This window comes from Pleurodeles waltl, chromosome 3_1 (genome assembly GCF_031143425.1).
Source record: "Pleurodeles waltl isolate 20211129_DDA chromosome 3_1, aPleWal1.hap1.20221129, whole genome shotgun sequence".
NCBI classification, from domain to species: domain Eukaryota; kingdom Metazoa; phylum Chordata; class Amphibia; order Caudata; family Salamandridae; genus Pleurodeles; species Pleurodeles waltl.
This window is the reverse complement of record NC_090440.1, coordinates 1,258,869,975-1,258,885,181: the sequence shown is the minus strand read 5'-3', so window position 1 is coordinate 1,258,885,181 and position 15,207 is coordinate 1,258,869,975. Positions and strand designations below refer to the sequence as shown.

General features: G+C 50.9%; 1 pseudogene; it reads left to right on the top strand.

Moving 5' to 3' along the window:
* The first annotated feature begins 13,279 nt into the window (after window positions 1-13,279).
* On the top strand, window positions 13,280-14,879 carry LOC138283567 (uncharacterized; annotated as a pseudogene).
* The last annotated feature ends 328 nt before the right edge of the window (window positions 14,880-15,207 follow it).

The window sequence follows — 15,207 nt, the reverse complement described above, 5'->3', positions numbered from 1 at the left end:
CATTGGCGGTAAATTCCGCTTACCGCCATGCCGACTGCTGCCAACAAACCGCCGACACGGCAGAGTACCGCAACCCATATTATCACACACACATACCAATCCGTCACTATACAGCCACACACACAAGTCTGCCAGCCCAAAGATCGGTGGTAAAGTGGTGGTATCCAAACCCACACTGCTATGCCAACAGAACTACTTCCACAATATTATGACCCATGAATCACTGCGGCGGACATTCAATGGTGGTAGACCATTGACTGTACATACTGCTGCGCTCAAAATACACACACAAATACAAAACAACACCACATTGGACAATTTAAATAACGCACACCTGACACACATACACACACCACACCCACACACCCACACCACTATAAAACACACACCCACATTACCCACAACCCTTTCCGACTACAAACAATTGCCAGCATAGAGAGACAGCAAGAGCACCCACACAACCAGAGCCACATAACACCCTCAACCATACACCACCCACGCACCTCACATCACACACCCTAAAACATCACCCCACACACCCTCACCAACACCACTCACACTACACCCATGGCACCACAACGACACCCCAGGTTCTCAGAGGAGGAGCTAAGGGTCATGGTGGAGAAAATTATCTAGGTAGAGCCACAGCTATTTGGATCACAGGTGCAGCAGGCATCCATTGCTAGGAAGATGGAGCTATGGCTGAGAATCGTGGACAGGGTCAACGGCGTGGGACAGCACTCCAGAACAAGGGATGACAACAGGAAGAGGTGGAACGACCTACGGGGGAAGGTGCATTCCCTGGCAGTATGTCACCAAATAGCTGTACAGAGGACTGGCGGTGGACCCCTACCTCCTCACTACAACTAACAACATGGGAGGAGCAAGTCTTGGCAATCATGCATCCTGAGGGCCTGGCAGGAGTAGCAGGAGGACTGGATTCTGGTAAGTCAAATCTCTATTACTATCACCCTCCTACCTGCATGTCATCAAATACCCCCACCCCACACTCACTCCCATCACTCCACTACCTCCCACACACCCCATCATCACAACCCACTCATCCCAATGCCAAGCCCTGCATGCAACACCAAAGCATGGACACCCATTACAGACCTAGATGGACACCTATTACTAAAGCATGCACACTAGAGACAATCAGCTAGCCCACCAAATAACTCACACATGGAAAAGCTGACAGGGCAATAACACCATAGAGGGCAACTCGCCCATGCACAAGATGTAACACGCAGAAACAATAACACTGCAATTACATCCCCACAGGTCCCCGAGCCCATGTCACCGAAGAGGAGGTGCCAGCAACATCCAGCCCCCCCCGAGAAGAGGCTCACAGTGATGACAGCAGCTCTGGACGCCCAGATCTGGATGACCAACCTGGCCCATCAGGGATCTCCAGACAGTCGGTTACCTAGGCACAGTCCCATACAACCACAGAGCCCCCCCCTCAGGAAACAGCAGTACAGCACCCACCAAGCAGACCCATACCTCTGTCCCCAGGACACATCAATCAGAAGTGTGTCCACCACTACAGGGACCCCAGGCAACACCACAAACACTGGATGATCAGGGGCCTGGGGTCAGTGGGCACACCGTCCAGGGGACAGAGGCACAGGACAACAGGTAAGCTGGGAGGACTGCTGTGCAACAAGGGGAGGACAGGCCCAGGGAAAAGACTCTCCAGGAGGAACTCACCGCGAACCTGGGAGCATATCAACATTCCCAGGATACGCTGGGCCAGATACTGGACATGATGCAGGAGAACCAGCGGCTGCATGAGGAACAGTACCTGGGGATCAGGGAGGACTTGAAGGACATCAACACTACCCTGGTCACCATTGCAGGGATGCTGGCAGACATGGCCACACAATGAGGGAGGCAGTGGCACAACAGCAGGCCTCTGACACTAGCCACACTACTGAACAGCCCTCCACCTCCTCTGCCTCTAGTGGACAGGAGGCCCCGCCACAGGACCAGCAGACCACCAGCACCCCTCCCCCTGCAGAAGGAGAACCTTCTGCCCAATGATCCTATATCCCATCGTAATCAATCCCCCCAGCCCCTTCCTAAGAAGAATTTTTCCTCCCACTCCTTCACCACTAATTTCTCTCCCTCCACCAACATTAATTCACGGCTCTCCAACCTTGAATCCCAACTAAAACTCATCACTCAAGGCATTAACAAACTAGCGAGAAGCCTTGACTCACTGTTCCCCCCTGTGCCGACCCAGTCACTCACGCTTCTATCGGCCAACAACTCTTCCCAGTACATCCACTGGCCCTCTATTCCCCTTCCTCGTAACACCCCGAGACCTAGAAGAACCAGCCCTCCTCTATCCCATAAGGAAGCCACCATTCTCCCTCTCTCCTATAACCCCCCCTCCCCAGACCGCCCCCCCCTCCAACATTCCAGTCATCACCGGTCTCAGGAGACAGCATATACAACCTCCCTCTCCCAGACTCCCTGCCCAACTCGTCCTTATCCCCCCTCTCCCTTCCAATCCCGAGCCTAAGATCCATCCTCGCACCAACTGCATGCTCATCAACTGTAGATCAGCAGTCAAACACGCTACGGATCTTGCTGACGCTATCCTCAGCCATAACATTGACATTGCCTTCATCACAGAGACCTGGCTAACCGAACTCTCTCAACCAATCCTGGACACCCTTGTCCCTCCCGGCTACTCTATCTACAACAAAGAGAGAAAGAACCGACGGGGGGGAGGTATTGCCATCATTCACAAAAATACCATAGAAATTGATTTCAAAGAAACTCTCATTTTCAATTCCTGTGAACACTTGAACGCCTCCTTGAAGACCAACGCCAACTCTAAGGTGTCCTTCCACCTTCTCTACCACCCCCCGGGTAATACCCAACCTTTTGCGGATCACCTAGCTGACCTAATAACTCACTGCTCCCTCTCTGACCCCAACTTTATCATCTTGGGCGATCTCAACCTTCGCTGGAATGATGAGAACAATGCACTCATCCAATCCCTACAAGACCTCCTTCACAGCAACAACCTTTCTCAACACTGCAAGGGCCAAACCCACAGCAAAGGTGCTATACTAGATGCGATCATAACACATAAAGATTCCCTCAAGGTCGTTGACATCCTTCCTGTCGACTGGTCAGATCATCACATCATCCTTTTCCATCTCAACTTTATCCCCCAACCCACTCCCCATCCCCAAAAATCCTTTAGTTGGAAAAGAAATGTCAGCCAAATCCCCTTATCTACCCTTGAAGAAAAAATCACCTCTCTTCTTCCCCCCCCCTCGACCATCCTCTCCACGACGGACTTAACCACCCACTACAATTCAACTATAACTACCATATTGGATCAGCTTGCCCCTCTAAAACTGAAAAAACTGCGAAATATCCCATCTAGAGCTTGGTTCAACAATGACCTCAACTCTGAGAGAAGACAACTCAGAGCCACGGAAAGACTTTGGAGATCTGACCCCTCCTCCACCCACTTAGATCAGCTCAGATGTGCACGGAGAAGGTACAAAAAACACATATATAATGAAAAAAGATCCTTCTTCCAGAATACCCTTGACAGAGCCAAAAACCGTCCGAAAGAGCTCTTTAACATCATTAAACAACAAACGACCAAACCTACTCCCAACCCCTTACCCTCCACTGAGACCACCTGCGTTAACTTTGCCAACTTCTTCAACGATAAAATCACTGAGATTGAACGTTCTTTAGCCAGGGACTCTCCCCCCAACATTGTGCCCCTCCTCCCATCCACTGTCAATCTTACCCCCACTCTATACCCCTCCGACAACTCTTCCCCCCTAACCGATCGCATCGGCCGGCCCCTGCCAACTGGAGTTCTTTCCAACCCCTCCTGGTATCGGACATCTCCAAACTCATGTCCTCCTCCAAAACCTCCTCCCACCTAGCTGACCCCCTCCCTTCCTCCTTGGCAAAAAAACTCCACCAGTCCCTCTCCCCTACTTGGACAATGATCATCAATAGCTCCCTTCAGACTGGCGTGTTCCCTGACTGCCTAAAACTAGGCCAAATCACGCCAATTTTGAAGAAACCAGGAGCAGACCCGAACAACCTCCACAACTACAGACCTGTCTCCAACCTTCCCTTCCTGGCCAAAATTCTCGAAAAATGTGCTCTCCAACAATTAACCCAACATATTGACTCCAACAGCCTCCTAAAACCCTCTTCAATCTGGCTTCAGGAAAGGCTGCAGCACTGAATCCGCCATCCTCAACATTGTAGATGACCTCCTCGTCTCTCTTGACTCTGACAGACCCTGCCTACTCATTCTCCTTGATCTTACAGCAGCCTTTGACACTGTCGACCATAAACTCCTTCTCGACTCCCTCCAAAAGAGAGTAGGCATTGAAGGCACTGTCCTCCTCTGGTTTTCCTCCTTCCTACAAAACCGTACACAACTAGTAAAGCTTCTAAACTCGACCTCGCCCACCTCCCCCATTACCAGAGGGGTCCCCCAGGGTTCTGTCCTCTCTCCAACCCTCTTCAACATCTACATGGACCCTCTTACCACTATCCTCACCCGAGCTAATATCCCCTTCCACCTCTATGCGGATGACACGCAACTCTATATTGAACTATCTTCCTTAGATGACATCCACCACCTGAACAATACCCTTAAAGAAGCCCTTTGCTGGCTCTCTCATAACCACCTCAAACTCAATCATGAAAAGACGGAAATACTCCTCCTCTCGAAATCTAACCAGCTTCCTCAACTGCAAGAATGGCTAAAATCTATTGACGCCCTTAAATGCACTCTCTCCCCATCTACCACGGTCAAATCCCTGGGAATCTCTCTGGACTCTAACCTGACCTTGCAGGACCATATTAAGTCAAACGCTAATAATGCCTTCCGCAGCCTTAAACTTCTTCACAAAATCAAATCCTTCATACCCCACGATGACCTCAAACAGGCCACTCAAGCACTGGCACTCTCAAGACTAGACTATGGGATCTCTATCCTCACTGGCACGGCCAAATCCCGACTCGCCCCTATGAGGTCCACTCTTCATGCAGCAGCTAGACTAGTGACAGGAACTAACAAATTTGAACGCATCTCCCCAGCCCTGAAGAACCTGAAATGGCTCTCGATTGAGGCCCGCTGCCTGTTCCGCACTGCCTGCCTGACACACAAAGCCCTTCACACTGGAAAACCTGAATATCTCGCTAACAAGCTAGTGAAAGCTGGTCAAACCAGATCTCTGAGAAGCACAAACTCTCTCCTCCTCCTCCTTCCGAAACCCAACAAGCAAAAAACTCGATCATGCTCATTCTCTAACAACGCTCCGAGAATATGGAACTCCTTACCCATCCACATCAGATCTAACACCTCCCACCTGTCCTTTAAGAAACTACTGAAAGAATTCCTCCTAAACCACCCCTCTCATTAATAAGGGTCTCTCCCTCTCCACCTCCCCTTCCCCGAACTGCCACCCTTCTATCCGTGAGAACCCACTTGTACCCCCATTGTACAAAATGACACTTGACTTGTTGTGTTTCTTATGTTTATTCTTATGTTTATCATGTTTATTCTCATGTTTACTTCCTGTCATGCTGTAAAGCGCTCTGTTACCCTCTCGGTCTTGCTAGCGCTATAGAAAACTCTTAAAAATAAAATAAAATTAAAATAAAAATAAAAATAAAAAATAAAAAAACCACCCCGCAAACGTTCCCTATGATCCAGGCAGAAGCCAAAGACTATTGCCAAGACCTCCGCTAGGAAATAAGACTCTCCTGATTGTCGCCCTTGTGTCCCACTCTGTCACCCTGTCCACCTTGAACTGCCATTGCTCCCCTGCCTATGCCCCCTTGGACACTGAACCTGTGATCCACATAGACTGGACTCTATCCTGTACTTTCCTCCACCATCACCCAAGCCCATTGCACATCCCCCTCTACTTCTTAGCACTTAAATAAACACCCTTTAAAAAAAGTATGGAGTATGTCAAATGATTTCAGTAGGTATTAGTTTAACAAGGTTTCAACATTACAGTTCAACTGTACAGACCTGTAGTTGGCTGCAGTCAACACACCAGGCATGAGAGTGGGGCACAAATATCTGCAAATAGAGATACCAAAGAGTACAGTGAGTGGCCATAGAAGTGGGAAAATCAGCCTGCCAGTGACAACAAAACTGTCAATTAAATCTTAAGTTGCACTGTCTTACCTGTGTGTCATTGGAAGTATTGACGTATGATTACACTTCTGTTGTCCTCATCCTCATCATCTGCCTCCTCCTCTTCACTGTCCACAGGGTCCACTGCTGCCACACGGCCATCTCTAGCTTCATCCTCCTGCAGAAAAAGCACCTGGCGACGTAAGGCAAGGTTGTGCAACATACAGCATGCCACGATGATCTGGCAGACCTTCTTGGGTGAGTAGCACAGGGATCCACCTGTTTGATGGAGGCCACGAAACATAGCCTTCAGGAGGCCGAATGTCCTCTCTATAATTCTTCTTGTTCGCCCATGTGCCTCATTGTAACGTTCCTCTGCCCTTGTCCTGGGATTCCTCACAGGGGTCAGTAGCCATGAGAGGTTGGGGTACCCAGAGTCACCTGCAAATATCGAGGGACAACTGTTAGCCACACACTAACCCATAGGGCCCACACCATACCCATACAGCAACAGCCACTGGATGGGAACCAGGGCTCACCTATTAGCCACACTCTTTGCCTCTGGAGTTGAGCCATCACATATGGGATGCTGATATTCCTCAGGATAAAGGCATCATGCACAGACCCAGGATACTTTGCATTGAGATGTACTGGTCTGCCAAGCACACTATCTGCACATATATTGAGTGAAAGCTCTTTCGATTTTTGAACACCTGTTCATTTGTCTGGGGGGGACAAATACAATATGTGTACCATCAATTGCCCCAATGATGTTGGAGATATGTACCATTGCATAGAAATCAGCTTTCACTTTGGCCAAATCCTCCACCTGGGAGAAAAAGTTGTAGCTGCGCATGTGTTTAATCAGGGAAGCCAACACTCTGGTCAGCACTATTGAGCACATCAGCTGAGACATTCCTGCTGCCAAGCCCACTGTCACTTTGAAGGAGCCAGTTGCTAGGAAATGGAGCACTGTTAGGACTTGCACAAGAGGGGGGGTCCCAGTGGGGAGACGGATATCAGATATCAGATCAGGCTCCAATTGGGCACACAGCTCTGTGATTGTGGCACTGTCAAGTAACAGTATATTGTTGGAGAGGTCTAAATGGTGCTTATGTGTACTGTGACGCAGTTAGGTGCCATGGCCTGCCCCCTGCTGAAATGGCGTCCGCCTGTCCTCTATGGAGGGACATGTGGAAATGAGGTAATTCAGCTGACGTTGTGCGCTGTTGCGGGTAGCCGGTCGAGAACCGCAGTGCAACTCCTCATTGTTTATTATTTGCCCCTATGGGGTACAGTGGCCAATGCTGATGTACGCCGGCGGTGACGGTACGCACCCCACGGACGTAACTGCCATTTTCTGTCTGTTCACTCACTTGCTACCTGACCTTCAACAGGAGAGAACCTACACTGCATTTGCTGCTGTGACTTGTGTCTGGAACTGACCACGGCTCGTGTCACTGGAGAAAGGGCCCCTGCCTTCACCTCAGTGGAGCTGGAGAGACTGGAGGATGGGGTCCTACCCCAGTACCGAATGCTGTATGGGCCTCCAGACCAACAGGTGAGTACACCGTGAGCACGATGCATGGAGCATGAATGCATGGAGTGGTGTGTGTGAAGGCCTCGTGTGGGGGGGTGGTGGATGGGCCCTGGGTAGCGTGCAGCATGTATGCTGGGCCATGTCTGTGCTTAATGGGATGTGAAGGGCCGTGGTGGGCCATGAGTGTAATAGGCAGGACGGTCTGACTGATACCTTTTCCTATGTGTATTTCTCTGCAGGTCAGTGCCCATCAGAAAAAGGGTAAATGTCGTGCCATCGCCAAGGACGTGTGGACGCTGGGGTTCTACGGCAGGCAGAGCACCCACTGTCGGAAACGGTGGGAGGACCTGAGACACTGGGCACGGAAGACGGTGGAGGCCCAGCTGTGGATGGCCTCCCAATGAGGAAGGGGTGCCAGTCAAACCCTGACCCCCCTGATGGCCCGCATACTGGTGGTGGCGTTTACGGAGCTGGATGGGCGCTTGTGGGCATCACAGCAGCCACAAGGGGGTGGGTACAGTGTCCCAATACACTACTTGCATGTGGTGGGGTGGTATCCGGGTGGGGGATGTGGTCCTGTGGGTGCCCCTAGGCCAGGCCGAACACTGCAGGGTAGGACCCACGTTGGGCAGGGTCTGATGTAAACTTTTTCAAACCAAGCTAGTAGGCATCCACTACTGGGCAGGGGTGTGTGGGTCTCAGGTATGCTACAATTGTCGTTAGGTGTCCCTGTCCATGGTCTAGTGACTAGCATTGTGACTGGCAGTACATTGCCTAGTGCGTAGGACTGTTCCCTGTGTGTGAGTGTGTCTTGTATGCCAACAGTGGTGTTTTTGTCGCCAATGACCAAGTGTATCCTTTGTCTCTTCCCCCCTTTTTGTTTTGTCATCCTGTCCTTCTGTACATTAGCGTCATCTGGCGGAGGAGCAGAGGCACCAGCGACGGAGGGAGCTGCATCCCACAGGATCAAGGAGGCCGAGTCCACCGAGGGTGAGGGCACCAGGGGGACGGAGGGCAAGGGGAGCACCACAGCAAAGACTGAAGGGGAAAGTTCTGACAGTGATACCTCCTCCGATGGAAGCTCCCTGGTGGTGGTGGACACCTCTGTGCCCACCTCAACTACAGGTACAGCCGCCACCCCCGTACCAGCACCACCCTCCCAGCAGCCCCTCAGCGATCCATCTCTGTTGGGCAGTCAACCATTGTGAATGCCATCTAGGGGCTGGCAGCCCAAATGGAACAGACAACTGCATTCCTGGAGGGCATTCACACTGGCATGGGGCCCAACAGAGATCAATCCAGGCTCTGGCCTCCTCCCTGTTGGCAGCCATTGTCCCTGTTTCTAGCCTCCCCCTCTAACTTCCTCTACCCAGTCCCATTCCCCTCATCCCCAACCTATCCCAAGCACACAGGCAGACCAGCATGCACACAAGCCAACACACAGGAGTGGGTCAGGCAAACACAAGCACCGCACATCATCCCACAGTCACTCACACAAACACCATCCAGAATCAGACATACCAACATTCACTGCCTCCACTGTGCCCCCCTCCTTGTCCACCTCCCTCCCAGTTGCGTCTCCACTCACACCTGCATGCACTACATCCTCATCCACTACCACCATCACCAGCACACCTTTCACTACACACCCCTCAGTGGCAGTCACCACCACTGCATCCATGCACACGTCCCCTGTGTCCTCTCCCACTCTGTCTGTGCTCCCTCCTCCCAAAGTACACAAAAGTAAGCACTCAGACACCCAACAGCCATCCACCTCACAACAGCATCTAGCCCATGCACCTGCACCCAAACACAGCAGACAGCAACCTCCTACAACCACTTCCTCTTCCTCCTCTCCCAAACCTTCACCCTCTTCCCGCCCCAATGTCCCTAAGAAGCTTTCCCTCTCCACCATTGACCTCGTCCCTACTACTCCACCCCCATCCTTCACGTCAGGCCAGGGTGGTCAGAACCCACGCAAGCACCTCAGCCATCCACTATCGACAGCTACTCCAAGTGGGAGAGGATACCGGGCACTAGGCAGCCACTCTGAAAGGGTGTGTGCACCAGGTGCTGCAAGGAAGGTCAAAGAGGCACCACCAGCTGCCTCGAGGAAGGGCAAGGAGGCACTCCCAGCTGCTACAGGAAAGGGCAAGGAGGCACCCCCAGCTGCTAATAGGAAGGGCAAGGGGCCTGCACCTGCAGGCACGAAGGACAGGAGGCCTGGTGATGGGACTCATTCAGAGCCCCCACCACCAACCATGGTGGTTCAGACGCCCAAGGCTGCAATGGAAGGGCTGGAGCCTCCCCCCACCACTGCTAGCACTGCCACCAGCACCACTGCCAGCAGCAGCAGCCCTAGTGGGCAGACGTCCGAGGTTGCAGGGGGGTGGGCTTGAGCTTCCCCCCACCACTGCCAGCTCAACCAGCAGCACCACCACTGCCACCAGCGAGCAGCCGTCACTGTTGGCGGACAATGTGTAGTCCTGCATCCATGGGCTGTTGTGCGGCCTGGCCCCTGCAAATCTTGTGAGTTTGGCACTCAGGTGAGAGACTGTGACCTTGCACTCCCCAAGATCTGCATCACTGGGCACAATGCCCCTTCCAGAACCAGTGGAGAAGCCATCCACTCACCCCATCCTCCACGGGATGAAGCTCACTGTGCACAATGCCCCCTCCAGAACCAGTGGAAGAAGCCATCCACTCAACCCATCCTCCACAGGATGAAGCTCAATTGGCACAATGCCCTCTCCAGAACCAGTGGAGAGACCATCCACTCACCCCATCCTCCACAGGTTGAAGAACACTGGGCACAATGCCCCCTCCAGAACCAGTGGAAGAAGCCATCCACTCACCCCATCCTCCACAGGATGAAGCTCACTGGGCACAATGCCTCCTCCAGAACCAGTGGAGAAGCCATCCAATCACCCCACTGGGCACAATGACCCCTCCAGAGTCAGTGGATAAGCCATCCACTCACCCCATCCTCCACAGGATGAAGCTCACTGGGCACAAAACCCCCTCCAGAACCAGTGGAAGAAGTCATCCACTCACCCCATCCTCCACAGGATGAAGCTCAATTGGCACAATGCCCTCTCCAGAACCAGTGGAGAGACCATCCACTCACCCCATCCTCCACAGGTTGAAGAACACTGGGCACAATGCCCCCTCCAGAACCAGTGGGCAAGACATCCACTCACCCCATCCTCCACAGGATGAAGCCCACTGGGCACAAAACCCCCTCCAGAACCAGTGGAAGAAGTCATCCACTCACCCCATCCTCCACAGGATGAAGCTCAATTGGCACAATGCCCTCTCCAGAACCAGTGGAGAGACCATCCACTCACCCCATCCTCCACAGGTTGAAGAACACTGGGCACAATGCCCCCTCCAGAACCAGTGGAAGAAGCCATCCACTCACCCCATCCTCCACAGGATGAAGCTCACTGGGCACAATGCCTCCTCCAGAACCAGTGGAGAAGCCATCCACTCACCCCACTGGGCACACTGACCCCTCCAGAGTCAGTGGATAAGCCATCCACTCACCCCATCCTCCACAGGATGAAGCTCACTGGGCACAATGACCCCTCCAGAACCAGTGGAAGAAGCCATCCACTCACCCCATCCTCCACAGGAAGAAGAACACTGGCCACAATGTCCCCTCCTGAACCAGTGGAGATGCTATCCACTCACCCCATCCTCCACTGGATGAAGCTCACTGGGCACATTGCCCCCTCCAGAACCAGTGGAAGAAGCCATCCACTCACCCCATCCTCCACAGGATGAAGCTCACTGGGCACAATGCCCCCTCCAGAACCAGTGGAAGAAGCCATCCACTCACCCCATCCTCCACAGAATGAAAAACAATGGGCACAATGCCCCCTCCAGAACCAGTGGAAATAGTCACCCACTTGAGAGACGGTGGCCTTGCAGGCCCCAGGAGCAAGCAGTGTGCAAACCATCCACTTGAGAGACAGTGACCTTGTACTCCCCAGGAGCAAGCAGTGGGAAAACTACCCACTTGAGAAACTGTGCCTTTGCACTCCCTAGGACCAAGCAGTGGGAAAACCACCCACTTGAGGGACTGTGGCTTTGCACTCCCCAGGACAGTGCACAGAGCATGTAGCCCCCTCCAAGACCAGTGGCGTTGTACCATCTTCCGGCTGAGGTGCCCCCCTTCCCCATCCCCCTGAGGTGCCTCTCTGTTTTCGACCTGATTCCCATGCAGTGTTCTTTCCGTGTTGTTGCAGGTGTAAGGTGGGGCCTTGGCCTATATGTTGTGGCCCTGTGGCCCACGGACATTGAGGACTGGGCAGTGTCCTTACATTTGTAAATATGTATATACGTTTGGATTTTGATGCACTTATTCATAGCATTTTTACGTATTACACTCACTTTCTCCAAATTATTTTGTCCTTGCATTATTCCTAAGGGGTACGGGGTGAATATGTAAAGTTACTGCATCTGCTTTTGTGTATGGTGTTGAGGTCGTGTGTGTTGCGTGTGTGTGCCACTCTCTTTTTCCTCCACCCTCCCATGTGTGGTAGGTGGCAGTAATCACTGTGGTCGCTTCACCGATGTTGGTGTTCATAATGAAGCAGAAGATAGACGAGCATGGGGAAGGCATGCACCTCGGGCTCCATGGTGTTGTGGTTGTTCCCTGAGTCTCCAGAGGTGAGTTGTTTCCCTTCTATGCAGTGTTTCCACCAGGCGTCTGATGTCGCTGGTACCGCCCCCGAAAAGGTGGTGGATAGGCCGGTCATAATGCAGTGTGCGGAACATTGTCTTACGCCTGGCTGTTGGCGGTTACCGCTGTGGTGCTTGTTGGTTCCACCCTGGCGGTCGGTGTGTTAAAGAGGCTGTCTGTCTGAGCGGTTTCCGCTGTGGTCATGATTCCATTTTTGTTCCCGCCCACCTGTTGGCGATATTACTGCCGCTTTATCACCAACCACCAGGGTTGTAATGAGGACCATAGTGTGTTCCCTCACAATGAAACAGAGAATCAGATCGACCATGTCTGCATTACCAAAATATTCCGGAGGTCCCTGCAGGATGTGAGAGTGATGAGAGGAGCAGACATTGCGAGCATAACCTTGTCATGGCCAGGCTAAAGCTAAAGCGGAAGAAACCATGGATGGAATCGACAAACCAATACCAGCGATACAACACCACCCTCTTCAAAGATGCACAGAAATAGATTGAATACTCAGGCACCCTCAGTAACAAGTTTCAAGTCCTGTAAGAACTAGAGGTTGACAAAGACTCAGTAGGAAGTAAGTAGAAAAAGATCAAAGAAACATTGACATCAGCCAACCAGGAGGCACTGAGTCCCAAGAAACACCAGCATAAAGAATGGTACTTCGTTAAGGCTCTCTGCAAAATCCAAAATAGAGATGAAAAGAAAGATGCAGTCAACACAAGTTGAACAGGAGCAGAATAAGTGAAAACTCAAGGCCTATACATCGAAACCAACAGGAAAGCAAAGAGAAGCTTAAAAGCAAGTGTGCAAACATTCACCAATGGTCTTGCCACAGAACCCCAGGAAGTAGCAACCCGGAAATCTTGAAAGAACTCTATGACTTAACATGGGAAATCTCTGGCAAATACAGTAAGCTAGAAAGACCTGTTAAAGACAAAGCTGGTAAGACAATCATGGGTAATGAAGGTCAACAATGAAGATGGGTGAAGCACTTTGAAGAACTACTGAAACAGCCCATGTTGCAGTCTCCACAAGATGTACATCCAGCTAAAAAGGACTTGCTATCGACTGCAGCAGACCAACCAATCAACAAATACAGCAAGCCATCAACAATCTGAGAAGGCAGGGGAGATCAGCAAGATCTGACACCATTCATGTAGATGCACTGAAGGCTGATACTGAGTCTTCAGTAGACATGCTCTACCCCAAGTTTAGAAGCATAGGGTAAGAGGAAAAAGTGCCATAAGACTGGAAACAGGGATATCTGGACAAGATCCCAAGAATGGTGACATGAGTAATTGTGCAAATTGGAGAGGGATGACTATTCTATGAATCCTACACAAAGAGTTCAACTGAGTGTCCTTGAACGCAATGAAGGAACAAATCAGCGCTAAGTTGTGAGATAAGCAGGTTGGCTTCTGCAAGGATAGATACTGCACAAACCAGATTCCACCACTGAGCATCATCATTAAGCAGTCGATGGAATTAAACTAACCCTCCATGTCAACTTCATCGACCATTAGAATGCATTCAACAGCTTGGATGGAGAGTCACTTTGAAAACTCCTCCCCCACTACGGTGTACCAGATAAACTCATAAAAATCATCAACAACTGTTATGAGGGAATGACCTGCAAGCTAGCACATGGAGGACAACTCACAGATGCCTACCAGGAGAGGTCCTAAGGTTGCCAGCTTTCCTCTTCCTGCTGATCATTGCTGTACCACAAAAACATACACAGCAAGGAGGCGAAATGGGATCCAGTGGACACCTTGGATGTAGCTTGATGAACTGGACTTTGCAGATGACTTGGCCCTACTCGCCCATTCCCATCTGCAGATACAAGGGAAGACTGACAATGTGGCAGCCCCCTCAGCACAACTTGGCTTCAACATTCACAGAGGAAAAATAAAAATCATGAAAGCTAACACGGCCAGCACAACTGCAGTCACTCTTGCAGATGATTCACTGGAAGAGGTTGAGGGCTTCACCCACCTGGGCAAAATCATAGATAAGCAGGGCGTCACTGACACCGATGTTAAGGCAAGAATCGCCAAAGAAAGAACTGACTTCATTCAGCTAAAGAAGATCTGGAGCCCCAAGGGCATAACGCTGCAAACCAAGATCAGGCTTTTTAACACCAGGGTAAAATGTATCCTTCTGTATGGAGCAGAAACTTGGAGGACAACATCACCAACAAAGTCCAGACCTTCATCAACACCTGTCTGAGGAAAATCCTCTAAATCCACTGGCCAAACACCATCAGCAACATTGACCTATGGCAGCAGACTTTCCAACTCCCTGCTCATGCCAAAATGAAGAAAAGATGCAAAGGCTGGATAGGTCACACCCTCCACAAGCCCACATCAAACACCAGGAGGCATGCCCAGATCTGTAACCCTCAAGGGAAAAAGAAAAGAGGAAGGCCAAGAAGTAACTGGTGCCAACACCTCGAGGCTGACTGCAAGGATATGGGATACGCCTGAAGTCAGATTGAAAGAAAAGCCCAGGACAGAGATCGGTAGAGAGTTTTGTTTGTCATAGGTTTCGACAACCAGATTAAGTGACCAGTGGGAAAACTGGTTTTAATGTGAGTTGAATTTTCTTGCAGATATATGTTTTTCTAGTAAAATGGTTATGAGGAATATGTCCAGTCTTTCATTCAGATGAATTTAAATGTATTAATTTCATGTTATTAACTATGATTTTTCTATGTTTTTATTTGAAAGAAAATGTGTTATAGTTCACTACAGCGTCTTTAGTAAGTTCAATTAATGATCTGGACATCTCATTAATGTTGTTATGCCATCTGTC